Raw genomic sequence first — 16,920 nt, forward strand, 5'->3', positions numbered from 1 at the left:
GCGCCGTTCTCTCTACGGCCTCAAGCAAGCTCCTCGGGCCTGGTTTGAGCGTTTCTCCTCTGTTGTCATCGATGCTGGTTTTACGCCAAGTGATCACGATCCTGCTCTTTTTGTTCACACTTCCCCTCGTGGTCGCACCCTTCTTCTTCTCTATGTCGATGACATGATCATCACGGGCGATGATTCCCAGTACATTGATTTTGTGAAGCAGCGTCTCGGTGAGACATTCCTTATGTCTGATTTGGGTCCCCTTCGTTACTTTCTTGGTCTTGAGGTCACCTCCACATCTGATGGTATCTTTCTCTCTCAGGAGAAGTACACTCAGGACCTCCTTTCCCGTGCTGCTCTCACTGATCACCGCACTGTTGATACTCCTATGGAGATTGGTGTTCACCTACGACCCACTGATGGTGTACCACTTGCTGATCCTACTCGCTATCGTCAGCTTGTTGGGAGTCTTGTCTACCTTGGGATCACTCGTCCTGACATTTCTCACTCTGTGCATATCTTGAGTCAGTTTGTCTCAGCTCCTACCCAGCTCCACTATGCTCACCTCCTTCGTGTTCTGCGATACCTTCGTGGAACTATCTCTCGGCGCCTTTTCTTCCCTCGTTCTAGTTCCCTTCAGCTTCAGGCGTATTCTGATGCGACCTGGGCGAGTGATCACTATGATCGCAACTCTCTCTCTGCCTATTGTGTTTTCCTTGGCTCCTCCTTGATTGCCTGGAAAACCAAGAAGCAGACTGCAGTTTCCCGCTCGAGTGCTGAGGCTGAGCTACGTGCTATGGCGACTGTGACTGCGGAGGTGACATGGCTACGATGGCTTCTTGAGGATTTTGGTGTGCCTGCCACTGCACCCACTCCTCTCTCTTCTGACAGCACCGGTGCGATCAGTATTGCTCGAGACCCAGTCAAGCATGAGCTCACCAAACACATTGGCGTTGATGCTTCCTACATGAGATCGCAGGTGCATGATCTGGTTGTGACGCTCCACCATGTGCCTTCAGAGGTTCAGCTAGCTGATTTCTTCACCAAGGCACAGACCCGGGCTCATCATAGATTCCTACTCTCCAAACTCAGTGTTGTAGATCCACCATGAGTTTGAGGGGGGGTGTTAGATGTATAGGAGGTGTATATGTTTTCCCTCTACTTGGAGGGCTTCTTTGCATATGTACATTGTGTATACTTGCCCTCTCGGGCCTAGCAATAGAGGGCAGTCGGTCGTCTTCTAACATGTGGGACCAGACCAACAAACCCACCATGTCAGTTTCACATCCAAGGATTTCAGAGAAGTATGGTGGTAAATAAAGAATCAATCTGGCAACTACTCAAATTATGATAATATGGGAATGGGCAGGAATTATCTTGAGCATCATATGCCCAATTTGAAAGACAATCAAACAAAAGGAATTTCATGCAGTCACCTAGAGGAACTTTTCAAAGGATGAAGGTTCAATATTTACACAATTCCAGATCTTTGGATTTTGTAGTTTCCTTTTGTGGGTGTGTGGTGTTTTTTAAGGGTCCCCTTTTTTTCTTCTTAATGCAATGATATGTAGTTCTCCTGCATGTTCAAGAAAAAAAGTGTCATCTTTGGATGGACAATGGACCATCAAAACATTTTAAACATTTGAAATATAGAAAAAAAAATTCATGCTGCAATAAGAAGAGTTCATGTAGACTGGTAGTAAAGCAATTGTCTTCTACTGCAAAAAGGCTGGCATTTCAAGTACTATTTCAGAAGAAATTCTGAAAGGTTTTAGGGAAGCTAATGTCATATTGGTCACTATGGAATTCAGTGGTACCAACTTGCTATACGATTTGGACAGCGGATTGGTTGAGAGCAGAGGTCGGACAGCAACGAAATATTCCACGAGCACGTTATCAAGGAAGACTTTTCATAAACACAGATCTTGAACGGGAATTTCATCTGAAACATAGGAAGGACTAGTTTCACAGTATGAAAAGGAAATAGTGAAACCCTGACTGATATTTCGTAAACATACTACTGGACGACTGGTAGAAAGCTTTTCTTCGAGAACCGAAATATATACGTAGTATAAGAAAGAAAAAACATGACTTTAGAATACTTCTTCAATTAGACTGAAATTAAAGACTACTGTTGCTCAGGAACGAGAGAAATACGACTTGTGCACTGTAATCAGAAATTAGAATCAAAGGGTTGAAATTAGGAACTTGGAAATAGGAAATTTGGAATCAAAATCAGTTTCCGATTCAAACCTAGCAAAGGATGCTTGCTTAGTTGCACTGCTCACCTGCAAGGAGCCGGCCTGGCTGAGGAAGGAGCCGCGCCGGTGCTGCCGCGGAGCGCAGAGCGAAGGGCTGGGGGGCGACGGGCGGTGCAGCGTGGGGGACGGCCGGACCTGGACGGGCGCCGGCGCCGGTCGCGACTCTCGCGAAGCGAGCGAGCGACGGTGTGAGAAGGCAGCCGAGCGGCTCTGAGTCTCTGACGCTCTGCGGTCGCCACTACTCTGCGAATGGGCCAAAAACTGATGAACTGCTCCCTTGTTAAGTCCGCCCCGGCTGCCGAATGGGCCAAAAACTGATGAACTGCTCCCTTGGTAAGTCCGCCCCGGTTGCCACTACTCTGCGAATGGGCCAAAAACTGATGAACTGCTCCCTTGTTAAGTCCGCCCATGGCAGCAACCAGTGAGGTAGGAGTAGATTATGCTTGCATTTGGCCCAAGGGAGGAGACCTGCTAGTTGACTCCAAGTCTCGAATGCGGTGCATGTGCTGGTTCAGCAAAAGCTGATGCCGACCCAAGAAGCAGGTACAATAATTGCGGTGCATGCGCCGGGTCAAGGGTGAAGACGTTCGGTAAGGCTCCTCCGAAGGACCCGAAACCGGTGAGGAGCCATACCCAATAAGCTCTTAGCTTGGGCGTGGCCAGTAGAACAAAACAGCTTGGGCGTGGAGCAGGAAAGCGTAGAGAAACTACCGAGATTCTCTGCAAATTATCAGTCTATTCGTTTGTTGGTTTCAGTCAGGATTTATCAGTATTTTTCTCTCACAACAAATCAGCATCAGCCGAGCTTATCAGTCCAGAAACCAACCAGCGTACAGGCCCTATGAGAAAATTGGGAGCCCCACTGATCGAGGAAAAGGATTTCTCGATGACCGCTAGTGCCGTTCACACGACATGACAGCGTGGATCAGTGGAACCCCGAGGAGGACTTAATCAAATCCACTTTTCTAGTGATTAGTTGAAAGCTGACGATTCAAACTATAGGACTCACCGACACTCACTTGGTGACCCCTGCTTCTTTTTCGAATTGGAAAACGAACAATAATTAAGTACGCTTTCCGTGTTCGTCCTAGACAGTTTGAAACCATGACTACGTTGGACAGTTTCGAACCATGGTCATTCATACTGACATGGCTATTGGAAATTAATAAATGTGCATAAATGTCAAAATATACTGCTAGGTCATATAGTAGATAGTGTCCATACAGTCTAGATTACAAGACAATTCAAGTCCCACATATTTTTCTAGTTTTACTGCACATTACAACAGCTACCGTCAGAAGCAATAGGTCATATATAGTAGATAGTGTCCATCCAGCATGCACATATTTTTCTAGTTCCAGTAAAACTGAGTGCACATTACAACAGCTGTCGCTCCGCTCCCAGTGACTTAGCCAAGCATCAGGATGGCATCACCATCGCCCATCAGCCAAAAAAAAGATGACTGTCATGGAACTTGTCGGTGATAAGATCCAACGCATTGTGCAATGTAGATGACTAGATGAGGGTTTAATTAGTACATTCACACCAGCCGGCGCCTTATAATAATAACAGCTCGTTTAAAAGTTGAAGGGGACGTCACAAAGTGACAAACGTAGTTGGTTCCAAAATCCAAATCGAAAATTATTGACTTGACTTGGTTTCTACGCATGCAGTGATGCCACGGGCAACTTGCAACCATTTAATTAGGTTTCACATCACATGGAGCCGTTCGAATAGAATTGCAGACCAACTGATAATACTCTGTTCTTGCACCTCTACAGCTCTTTCATCTACACTGCTATTGTTCCGCTGACAGAGCAACTCACCAATTGGCATAGTATAAACACCGTTGTCATGTGTGGCCCCATAGACAGCATCTCAAGATCACCTTCCCCACTCGAAAATACTATCGGGGTGTTCGACTGATGGTTTTTGCGGCTGATGCTGCTTTGTTGTGAGAGAAAAACATTGTACCACAGCTGATAGATTCAAGAGACCAGGACGTATGACTGTATATGACACCGTGGCTGTATATGGATTCCATTAGTACACGACATGGACGTTGTACAGATCCAATGCGGTGCATGTGCTGGTTCCAGCAAAAGCTGAGGCCGAGCCAAGAAGTGGGTACAATAATTGCGGTGCCTGCGCACGTGAAGTGAAGGCGAGGGACGAGGGAGAGTCAGAGAGAGAGAGAGAGCAAAACGGCGCCGCGTGTTCTGCTTGTCGCTACGCGGAGTCCTTGAGACCATGACCCAGTTGTGGGGCCGGTGATGAGGTTTGCCGGTTTGCTGGATTGGGAATTCGGGAGAGAGGATGGAACAGACTTAACTAATGTAATTAAATTTATGCAGAAAGAAAAATATCAAAGTGAGTACTAATGTAATTCTAGTTTCATTTTCATCAAAGCTAGTACTAAGAATAATATCAAAGCGAGTATTAATGTAATTTTAGTTTCATCAAATTATCTAAAGCTTAATTAATTTTTTCAAGAATAATATTAAAATAGATTTAGTGAAGAATTTAATGATATTTATTTGGTATCGTAAATATTAATAACTTTTTATATAAATTTTGATCACATTCAAGATGTTTTGCTCGTACTGTATTAATTTTTTCTAGATTAAAAGAATATAAGAATAGAAAGTATAGCTTAAAATTTTGGACCCCTATTTTGGAGAAATATATTTTATTTATTTTTAATTTGGAAGAAAGGAAAAATATGTAAAATATCGTGCAATACAAATAAATATGAATATGAATGGATCTTGTTGGGGGGAGGACCCCGGCGTACCCTCGGCCTCTAACCCGAACACTTATCTCTGGATTATGCAGCTGCTAGGACGATGAAGGTGTGGGCCACGGCTGGACCCTCGCGGCGAAGGTTCAGGATGCGACCCACTGTCGCGGGACGAGGCGGCCGCGGAGTGAAGCCTCGCCGAGCCGAGGGTCTCATCGCAAGGCCGACGGCGTGAAGCCAGGTGGAGACGTTCCACGAACGGAGACGGACGACGTTGTCCGGGAGTGGTTAGAGGAGGTGCAGGAATTTACTGCCCTGCCTCCACCGTTGTGTGTCCTGGGCACGCGTTGTATTAAACCCTTATGTAATTTCAAACCACCACCGGATATGCTCTATAAATACTCGATGAGTGGCACTGTTCTAGACAGAGTTTTTATGAATTAATGGACATTTATTCCTAAAATTTATTACCCTACCACCTTTTCGCAAGCTAACTCATTCCTCTGCCGCGCTCCGTCTCCCCTCCTTGTCCTCGTCGAGGGTGGGAGGCCAGGTGTTCACCCCACAGATCTACACAAGATGGACGTGCATAGTTAGGTAACATTTTTATCGGAAAGTGATATATGCGGTGGATCCCAATGTGCATAGCTGATCTAAGAGTTTTTTTTCTTTGAATGTGATATATCACATTTGTTGATGGATCTTAATGTGCACGTTGGATGAAACTTCTTTTTTCTTAACGTGGCATATGTTAATGTGAAACGAAGATATTTAACTCGGTTTGATCCAAGGACAAGCTTCTTCACACCTCCAAATAAGGGTTATCTTGTACCATGTTGAGTTAAACACTTAGAGCTCATTTTCTAGATCAAACACTATATTTATAAGCCCATAAACATGTCATATGCTACCACTAGACCAACTTAAGCATAGAAGCAATAGTGGTACCATATAATCATTAAATTCATTTGATTTTCATGAATGAGCCTATTGAATATGAAAGATGTCTAGATGCACTAAACATGTCCTTAGCAAGGATGTATGCCATACCAATCAACTTTTACCTTTGATTGCTCGAAGGAGAGGCATGTCATATGAGTGGGGGAGTGCATCAACACATATTTGAGAAATCCAATATGTTCAACTCATTCCTTAGCTTGCAAAACCTTTTCTCATCCAATGGCTTGGTGAATATATCGGCAAGTTGATCTTCGGTGCCTACACTCTCAATGCAAATGTCCCCTTTTTGTTGGTGGTCTCTTATGAAATGGTGGCGAACATCAATGTGTTTTGTTCTTGCATGTTGAACCGGATTGTTAGCCAACTTGATTGCACTCTCATTGTCACATAGTAATGGCACTTTCTTAAACTTGACTCCAAAGTCACTCAAAGTGGCCATCATCCAAAGTATTTGTGCACAACAACTACCGGCGGATATGTATTCGGCTTCGGCGGTTGATAATGCAACACTATTTTGCTTCTTTGATGACCATGAAACAAGTGATCTTCCCAACAATTAACATGTGCCCGAGGTGCTTTTCCTTTCAACCTTGCATCCCGCATAATCCGAGTCGGAGTAACCAACTAGCTCAAACTTTGCTCCTTTGAGATACCATAAACCAATATTTTGTATATGCTTCAAGTACCTCAATATTCTCTTGGTAGCCTTCAAATGACTTTCTCCTGGTGAGGCTTGAAATCTTGTACACATGCATACACTAAACATGACATCCGGCCTTGATGCGGTCACATAGAGTAGGCTTCCAATCATAGACCGATACAACTTTTGATCCACCATGTTGCCACTTGCATCACTATCCAAGTTTCCATTTGTTCCTATTGGTGTACTAATGTCTTTGCTATCACTCATGCCAAACTTCTTGATCATGTCCTTGATATACTTGCCTTGACTCACAAATGAACCATTCTTCAATTGCTTGATTTGAAGACCAAGAAAGTAACTCAACTCTCCAATCATAGACATCTCAAACTCATTAGCCATCATCTTTCCAAACTCATCACAAAAGTCTTGATTGGTTGAACCAAATATGATGTCATCTACATAGATTTGTAACACAAACAAGTCTTTGCCAATCTTCTTGATGAAAAGAGTGGTGTCAACCTTGCCCATCATGAACCCTTTAGAGAGTAGGAAGTCCCCCAATCTCTCATACCATGCCCTAGGTGCTTGCTTCAAGCCATACAATGCCTTCTTCAACTTATACACATGGTCGGGCTTCTTGTCATCTTCAAAACCGGGAGGTTGCTCAACATATACTTCTTCATTGATGTAACCATTGAGAAATGCACTCTTAACATCCATTTGATAGAGTTTGATGTTGTGGGCACAAGCATAGGCTAGCAAGATTCTAATTGCTTCCAATCTAGCAACCGGGGCATATGTTTCTCCAAAGTCAAGACCTTCAACTTGTGTATATCCTTGTGCTACCAATCTTGCTTTGTTCCTTACTACTATCCCATCTTGATCTTGCTTGTTTCTCAAGACCCATTTGGTTCCAATCACATTATGTCCCTTTGATCTTTCTACTAATTCCCATACTTGATTTCTTGTGAAGTTGTTCAATTCTTCATGCATAGCATTCACCCAATCAACATCCTTCAATGCTTCATCTATCTTCTTTGGTTCAATGGATGACACAGATGAGAAGTGCTCACAAAATGAAGCCAATCTTGATCTAGTTTGCACACCTCTTGAAATATCACCAATGATAGTGTCCAATGGATGATCCCTTGCAATATTTGTTGGTTGGAGGATTGGAACTTGATTGCTTGCACCTGCTTGATCATTGGGTTGAGATGATGTACTAGCCACTTGATTTTGTTCATTGTTATGAGAGCCACTTGTACTAGCTTGATTTGTATCATCTTGTACATTTGAGTTAGAGAGCGCTTGCACTTGATCATCTTCATCATCATTCACTTGCCTAGGCCTTAATTTACCAACATCCATATTCTTCATGGCATTTGAAAGTTGAATGCCTCTAACATCTTCCAAGTTCTCATTCTCTTATTGTGAACCCTTGGTTTCATCAAATTCAATATCATGAGCTTCCTCAAGAGTACCACTATCCAAATTCCAAACTCTAAATGCTTTGCTTGTAGTGGAATAACCAAGTAGGAATCCTTCATCACATTTCTTGTCAAATTTGCCCAGTTTAGTGCCTTTCTTCAAGATATAGCATTTGCAACCAAAGACCCGAAAATGTGCAATGTTGGGCTTTCTACCATTCAAGAGCTCATATGGTGTCTTCTCTTTCAATAGGTGACAATATAGGCGGTTGCTACAATAGCAAGCCGTGTTGATGGTTTTGGCCCAAAAAGATTGACTCACATTGTACTCACTAAGCATAGACCTTGCCATATCAATAAGTGTTCTATTCTTCCTCTCAACAAGGCCATTTGATTGTGGAGTGTACTTGGCCGAGAATTAATGTCTAATTCCAAATTCATCACACAACTCATCAATTCTAGTGTTCTTGAACTCACTACCATTGTCACTTCTAACTCTCCTGATGGTTGTTTCAAACTCTTTGTGAATACCTTTGACAAATGATTTGAATGTTGCAAACACGTCACTTTTGTCCACTAGAAAGAATACCCAAGTGCATCTAGTATAATCATCCACTATCACAAAGCTATATTTGTTACCACCAATGCTAGTGTATTGTGTTGGTCCAAACAAATCCATGTGCAATAACTCAAAAGCTTTACTAGTGCTCATCATGCTTTTCTTAGGATGGGTGTTTCCAACTTGTTTGCCGGCTTGACAAGAGCTACAAAGCTTATCTTTCTCAAACACAACATCTTTCAAGCCTCTAACCAAGTCATGCTTAACTAATATATTCAATTGTTTCATTCCAACATGACCAAGCCTTCTATGCCATAACCAACTCATGCTAGACTTAGTGAACAAACATGTAGATAATTTAGCTTCACTAGCATTGAAATCAACCAAGTATAGATTCTCATATCTAAAGCCTTTGAATATCAAGTTAGAGCCATCTACACTTATGATCTCTACATCATCTACCCCGAATATGCATTTGAATCCAAGATCACACAATTGAGCCACGGATAATAAATTGAAGTTCAAGCTCTCTACTAGCAATACATTGGATATGCTCATGTCATTGGATATTTCAATCTTACCAAACCCCTTAACCTTGCCTTTGCCATTGTCACCAAATGTGATACTATCATAACCATCATTGACATTGGTGTTGATTGAGTTGAACATTCTTGCATCACCGGTTATGTGGTGAGTGCACCCACTATCAAGAATCCAATGCCTTCCTCCGGCTTTGTAATTCACCTACAAAAAAAGATCTATTCTTTTTATGTACCCAAACTTGCTTGGGTCCTTGAATGTTAGTCACTAAGCTCTTTGGTACCACAATGGCTTTCTTCTTTGAGCCTATCCATGGTTTACCAATGAACTTAGCCATTACACCATTTGTACCCTTAGTAAGCACATAGAAAGAATCAAGCTTAATGGAGGATACATTAGCATTTTTGCTCTTGTTCTTGCATTCATGCTCTTTATGACCAACTTGCTTGCAACTAGTGCAAAACCGACCATTGTTCTTCACAAAACTAGTCTTGTGAGGAGCAAAGGCCGCCTTGCCTTTCATGGGGTATAGCCCAATCCCTCTTTGTAGAGAGAAGCTCTTTGGCTACCCAAGCACATAAGCAAGCGGTCCTCACCACCATAGGCCTTAGCCAAGGTGTGAGTGAGCTCATTGACCTCCTTCTTGAGGTTCTCATTCTCAACCATTAGTGAGGCATCACAAGTGAAGCCATCACTACTAGATGAGGTGGAAGTAGAAATGCTACAAGAAGGGTTAGTGGGAGGAATAATGATAGGCATAGATAATGATTCATGAATTAAATCATACTTGTCTCAACATGCTTCTTTTTATTTTGCTCATCAAGCAAAGAGGAATGAGCCTTTTCAAGCTTTTTGTGAGCCTTGCCAAGCTTCTCATGGGCATCCTCTAGCCTCTCATGAGATGCATTTAGCTCATCAAAGGCTTGCTTAAGGGCTTTTAGTTCCTTATACAAGCTTTTGCATTCCCTTATCTTGATGTCAAAGTGTTCTTTAGCATCTTCTAGCATGTCAAATAATTCATCTTTAGTGGGTTCATCATCATCACTATCACTATCATTTTCATTTTCATTTTCATGTTCCTCATCACTTCCATCATCACAAGTTTGTACCTTAGTGGCCTTAGCCATGAAGCATGATGGAGTGTCGAAGAGAGAAGGCTTCTCATTGATAGCAATGCTTGCAAGTGTCTTCTTCTTGGTGGTCTTGTCATCATCAATATCATCATCATCACTTGAGGAAGCATCACTATCCCAAGTGACTACATATGAACCACCATTCTTCTTCTTGAAGGTCATCTTGTCCTTCTTCTCTTTCTTTTCCGTTTTGTCCTTCTTGTTCTTCTTATTGTCATCATCGTTGTCGCTATTGTATGGACATTGAGCAACAAGATGATCTTTGCTTCCACACTTGAAGCACCTTCTTGACTCTTTCTTGTTTTTAGATGAAGATTTCTTTCTTCTAGCACGGTACCCTTTCTTCATCATGAACTTGCCAAATTTCTTGACAAAGAGAGCCATCTTCTCATCATCATCATCATCCCATGAGCTATCATCTTCACTTGATGTATCTTGCTTTGCCTTGCCCTTGGATGATGTGGCCTTGAATGCCACACTCTTCTTCTTCTCATCCTTCTTCTCATCTTTCTTCTCCTTCTTTTCTTCATCTCCATACGTATCATCGGTCATTATATCTCCCAACACTTGGTTTGGTGTCATGGTGTCCAAACCACTCCTCACTAGAATAGTGACCAATGTGCCAAATCTTGAGGGTAAGCATCTCAAGAACATGTGGGAAAAGTCCTTGTCCTTCACCTCTTCTCCAAGTGCTTTGAGATCATTGACAAGCACTAGAAGCCTATGGAACATCTCCGACACACTCTCATCCTCCTTCATCTTGAAGCTTGCAAATTTCTCTTTGAGAATGTATGCCTTTGCACCCTACACGGCTTGAGTGCCCTCAAATGATTCTTCCAACTTCTTCCAAGCCTCATGTGCCATCTCAATATTCTTGATTTGCTCAAATGTTCTCTCATCATTTGCATCATGAATAGCACTTAGAGCAATGTCATTATTTTGAAGAAGCACTTCTTCGACTGCGGTGGGATTCTCTGGATCACCAATCTTAATTTTGGTTTCTACCACCTTCCACACTTTTCTATTGATTGACTTGATATGTGTGGTCATCTTTGATTTCCAATAAGGATAATTTGTGCCATCAAATTGGAGTGGCTTCTTGGTGTTGTTGATTTGAGCCATTTTTACACCGAAGGTTGTTAAGCCTCAAATCACGATGACCTGGGCTCTGATACCACTTGAAAGGTCCTAATGGCTAGAGGGGGGGGGTGAATAGCCTATTAAAAATTTCTACAACAACACTTAACAAATCGGTTAGATAATTATGAGGCGAAGTAAGTGTTGCGCTAGCCTACTAAAAAGCAAGCCACCTACCACAATTCTAGTTTCTATAGTCTATATCCACACAATGGCTATATCACTACACTAAGTTAGTGTGCTCTCAAATTCTAGCTAAAGAGCCACACTAACCAAACTAACAAGCTCTCACTACTAGCTACACTAAAGAGCTTGATAACTAGTTTGCGGTATTGTAAAGAGAGAGAGCAAGATAGTTATACCGCCATGTCGAGGAGTGAACCAATCAATTATAAGGATGAATACCAATGTAGACCAATCACCTCGAAATCAAATGATGACACAATGATTTTTACCGAGGTTCACTTGCTTGCCGGCAAGCTACTCCTCGTTGTGGCGATACACTCACTTGGAGGTTCACACGCTAATTGGCATCACACGCCAAACCCTCAATAGGGTGCCGCACAACCAACACAAGATGAGGATCACACAAGCCACGAGCAATTTACTAGAGTACCTTTTGGCTCTCCGCCGGGGAAAGGTCAAGAACCCCTCACAATCACCACGATCGGAGCTGGAGACAATCACCAACCTCCGCTCGACGATCCTCGCTGCTCCAAGCCATCTAGGTGGCGGCAACCACCAAGAGTAACAAGCGAATCACGCAGTGAAACACGAACACCAAGTGTCTCTAGATGTAAATACTCAAGCAATGCACTTGGATTAACTCCCAATCTCACAAAGATGATGAATCAATGATGGAGATGAGTGGGAGGGCTTTGGCTAAGCTCACAAGGTTGCTATGTCAATCAAATGGCCAAGAGAGTGAGCTTGAGCCGGCCATGGGGCTTAAATAGAAGCCCCCACGAAATAGAGCCGTTGTACCCCTTCACTGGGCACAACTCAGGGTGACCAGACACTCCGGTCATATTGACTAGACGCTGGACCTCAGCGTCTGGTCACGCGATTCGTGCCACGTGTCCCTCTCTTCAAATATTGATCGCCCGATCTCAACGGTCAAGTGATGACCGGACGTAGCAGCTCAAAGTGACCGGACGCTGAACCCCTGCGTCCGGCCATTTCCAGTAAGCATCCAGAGACGACTTTTCACGACCGAACGCGTCCGGTCATGCTCGACTGGACACACCCAGTGTCCGGTCCCACGGCGACTCCCCTGTGCGCTGCCACGTTAGTTGGACCGGACGCTCCCTGTCAGCGTCTGGTCACTTAGTGACCCAGCGTCCGGTCGAAGACCAAAATGCGCACCCTCAGCTGACACTGACCGGACACTGAACCCAGCGTCCGGTCACCTCGTGACCAGCGTCTAATCACTGTTTCTCAGTGAAAATCACCTCCTTCACTTCACAAACTTCTTCACCCTTGCTCAAATATGCTAACCACCAAGTGTATTACCTTGTGCACATGTGTTAGCATATTTTCATAAAAATTTTCAAGGGTGTTAGCACTCCACTAGATCCTAAATGCATATGCAATGAGTTAGAGCATCTAGTGGCACTTTGATAACCGCATTCCGATATGAGTTTCACCCCTCCTAATAGTACGGCTATCGATCCTAAATGTGATCACACTCGCTAAGTGTCTCGATCACCAAAACAAAATAGCTCCTACCATTTATACCTTTGCCTTGAGCCTTTTGTTTTTCTCTTTTTTCATTTCAAGTTCAAGCAATTTATCATCACTATGGCATCACCATCATCATATCATGATCTTCATTTGCTTCACCTTCCGTTAGGATCGATTGTGGCATCACGTCCTGATGGTGTCCCAATCTCCGATTGTGGACACATTTTCCAGGACAACTAGGTATCTGTTCTCAGTTACTTTGTCCATAAATGGCTCAATGAGTCCACCTTCCATTGTCGCCATTACCTCAATCCTCTTCAGTTCATTCACATTTATAACGATTCCTTTTTGCAGGCAACTGTTTGTGTAGAACTGAGTCACCATACTACGGAGGAACTCGTGGGGATTGAAAGGATGTGTAAGCTTCACCCAGCCGCGGCATTCAAATTTTCGACAGAGTTCTGGATCCTGGTAGGCCTTTCTGATGATTGATGTTGTACCAAGTTCACTACCTGTTCCCCAAACTGAGATTACCCCAAGGTCAGCTTGTTCCTTTGTGAGTAGCTGGGTGAGGTCCCCTAAGCCTTGCTGTTTTTTTGCGGTGTCCCTCGCCTCAACCAGCATGTCAAGTGCCATTGGGCCAAAAGCTGCATTGGGTGCCGTCTGTTGCTGCATGATGGGCTTGGATCCAGAGTCGCTGATGAGGCTGTAGCGTGAGTTCCTTCAACTCACATCCTCAACCCTAACCTTGAGCCGCTCTATCTCAGTTACCGCCTTGTCTAAGGGCAATGCTGATGCTGCCAGGCAAAGTGGAAACATGCGGCGCCACCACCTTGGCTTGTTGTCTAGGTGGATGACAAACTCTATGCAGTCCTCCACATCATATGCCAGATCACGAACCTGCCTCACCCAGGTCCTCACAACATTGTTCTTGACATGCTCCTCATTGGCAACGTTGAGGAAGGAGTGCATCATCTCAAACTCACCAGCAATGAATACAAGGTTGTGCTGCACACTTTGCTGCAATTTTGCCTCCTCCTCAATCGCTGAGCCTTGGTCAGGGCCCCCTCCACCACTGTCTTGGCCAAGCCAACCACAAGGTCTGCCATTGCTCTTACAGTCTCTGATTCACTCCTTAGTGATAATAGCTAGCTAGGAATTGTCTGAGCACCTACGGATGGAGCTATTAGTCAGCTATAAAAAAGCTAAATTGGACTTTGTTTAACAAGACTCCGCAAGAGTCCGATTCGATAAAAAAAAAGAGTTTACCTGTACCTCGTGTAAAGGATGTCCCTCGCAGATAAACAGATCTGCATTGATGCTAATAATGTTATCATCTACATCTGCTTCAAAAAGGAAATTTTACATTAATAGAATAGAGACAGATTGATTGGCATATTTTGTAATGTGGGGGCAAAATGATCGCTTAAGTGCAAGACAATAGGTATGCATGAGGAAGAAAGATCAAAACAAACTTTTTAGAAGGGCAACTTGGTGGTAGATAAGCACATACTCACCACTTAAACAAAGTGAAAATGTGTTACTGATTAAGATCTACTTGTGAATTAGTTTGCTGTGAACCGAACACTTGGGTTGGGCCCTTCAAATGAGTTGGATCTGGTTGAAAAAAACTGAGCCTGATCGACCTTGGGCAGCCTTCCCCATACAGGTTGATTCTTCAGCTAGGGCTTTCTTCTCATTGGCCATGATCTCAGAAGTTGGGAATGGAAAGAACACCCTTTTTGGACTAATAATTGGCCGCATGGTCAGTGTGTATCTCCCTGACTTGTTTGGACTGTTTTCTTAAAGGTAAACAAAGCAAAGAACAGTTTGAGATGCTTTGGCTGAAATGAGTTGGATTCCCAGGTGCAGTCACTGTTATGATCATTGCTAAATTTCTTGATTTATGGGACCTCTCAGAGGTGGAGCTACAGCCCGAGGTTGAAGACTCCCCACTTATTTGGAAAAGTTGGGCGTCTGGCAAATGCAAATTCTTCATGTGGTTGGTCACCGATTATAGGTGGTGGACTGCAGATCGTCTTGCTACAAGGGGGTTACCTCATGAACGTTGCCAGTTATGTGATCCGGAGGAAGAAACAATTGACCACTTGCTTGTTTCATGTGTTTTCACTCGGCAAGCACCTTTCTGTCCTCTTTAGGACTCCAAGGCTGACTCCCTCCTGCTGTTCTCTTCTTTCCCTCTCTTTCTGTACAGTTGTACAGCCTGTAGACTGTAGTCCTTTCCCTTTCCTATCTCCCTTTCTCTCTATACAGTTTATTTTATTTGAATTTATATACCAACAGTGGGGGCTTCCCCTGCTGTATTTATGGATCAAAAAGTGTGGTCTCCTGCAGCAAGTGAGTTTGCAAGCCTTAACCTCCCAGCCTGTGGGGGGTATGACCCCGGATACCCATGGCAGACTACATGGGCTGCGCTGCCAGGGGCGGTCCAGCCCACAAGACGAACACCTACGGTGCACGGGACTGCTCAGCGTGTACCGCAAGACATCAAGGGCGATATCCTAAAGATGCTACGAGATCCGTTAGGATATGTTCGATCCTATGATTCCTGTAATATGTTATTATTTACCGGTTATCTCCTAGATCTAACCGACTTATAAACCTACCTCCAGCTATATAAGGCGGGTAGGGGACCCTCTCAAAACACACGCAATATCATACGATAGCTAATACAAACCAACAGACCACAGGAGTAGGGTATTACATCGTGCAGATGGCCCGAACCTGTCTAACTCTTGTGTCTCTGTTGCTTTCTTGTTCTTAATTACGCGCACCTCTGCCGATCAATCTACCTTCGCGGGATACCCCTTGGAGGACTGCCGACGATATTCCGTTGACAGTTGGCGCACCAGGTAGGGGTGTGCGTGCTGTTTCCATGATGAACAAGATAGTACGTTTTGTAGGCTCTTTGTCCTCTCCGAAGCCCGGCCAGATCTTCACGGTCCGATCGATCTCCTGGGTCATCAATGCTGACGGAGACGGAGAGATCATCGAGCCGGTGCAGATCGATTCTGCGCCGACCACACCAGCACCTACAACAGCAGATCCGATCTCGGAACCGCCTCCGAGGTTGTCTTCACCAAAAACTCGCCGCCTGCTCCCCCGCTATCCGAGGAAGCAGATCGACAACGACGATCTGATCGCATCCATCCATCAGGTTGGCCAGAAGCTCGCCGATTGCCTCTCCCTCGCGGAATCGGCTCTGACCACTCTAGTTCAGCACCGACCACCCTCCGATTATGATCTATGGGAGGCTGATCAGAAAACTCTAGGGGTTACGGCCGCCATCCATCCGGATGCCCTAAGGGACAAATTCACCGACCAGGTGGGAGACATCTATCCTCTCGCCGACACGATCGCCGACACGATCGCCGACCAGCTCTCACCGACTGTCAATATGCTACAAATCGGCCGATGTCCCGAAGCATCCCTCCACACCATCCTAGAGGAAAATCCAAACTCTGAGTCCCAAGGCTATACGGAGACTGTCACCGAAACTGCCGCCGTCCAACCTCCTTTCCCACCTTTCCGTGGAGGTGGGATTTTTAATGTTAGCATCGACAGCCCTCCGTGGGATGGGGAAACCGATGAGGACCGCACAGCTCGTATCAACAGAAACGCCAATCGTGTGCAGCGCCGAGAGAATGAGGTCGTCATTGTGCTAGCCGAGGCTGCTCGCAACGGAGAACAGCTCGACTCACAAGGGAGGCCACGCCCACTTCGCCGCAACCTCGACGATGAATTCGTCCGTGTCGACGGCCACGATGTCTACAAGACCCCAAGCGCCAACTTGGCCGTGGCCGCTAATGAGCTCGCTTAGTTCGAGCA

General features: G+C 44.5%; 1 pseudogene; it reads right to left on the reverse strand.

Annotated features, from left to right (window-relative positions):
* The window catches only part of LOC136486658 (disease resistance protein PIK6-NP-like), a 70,663-nt pseudogene extending 56,307 nt beyond the window's left edge, over positions 1-14,356 (reverse strand).
* Between the last annotated feature and the right edge of the window lie 2,564 nt (positions 14,357-16,920).

The sequence above is a fragment of the Miscanthus floridulus genome, chromosome 10 (assembly GCF_019320115.1).
Source record: "Miscanthus floridulus cultivar M001 chromosome 10, ASM1932011v1, whole genome shotgun sequence".
In the NCBI taxonomy this organism is placed as follows: domain Eukaryota; kingdom Viridiplantae; phylum Streptophyta; class Magnoliopsida; order Poales; family Poaceae; genus Miscanthus; species Miscanthus floridulus.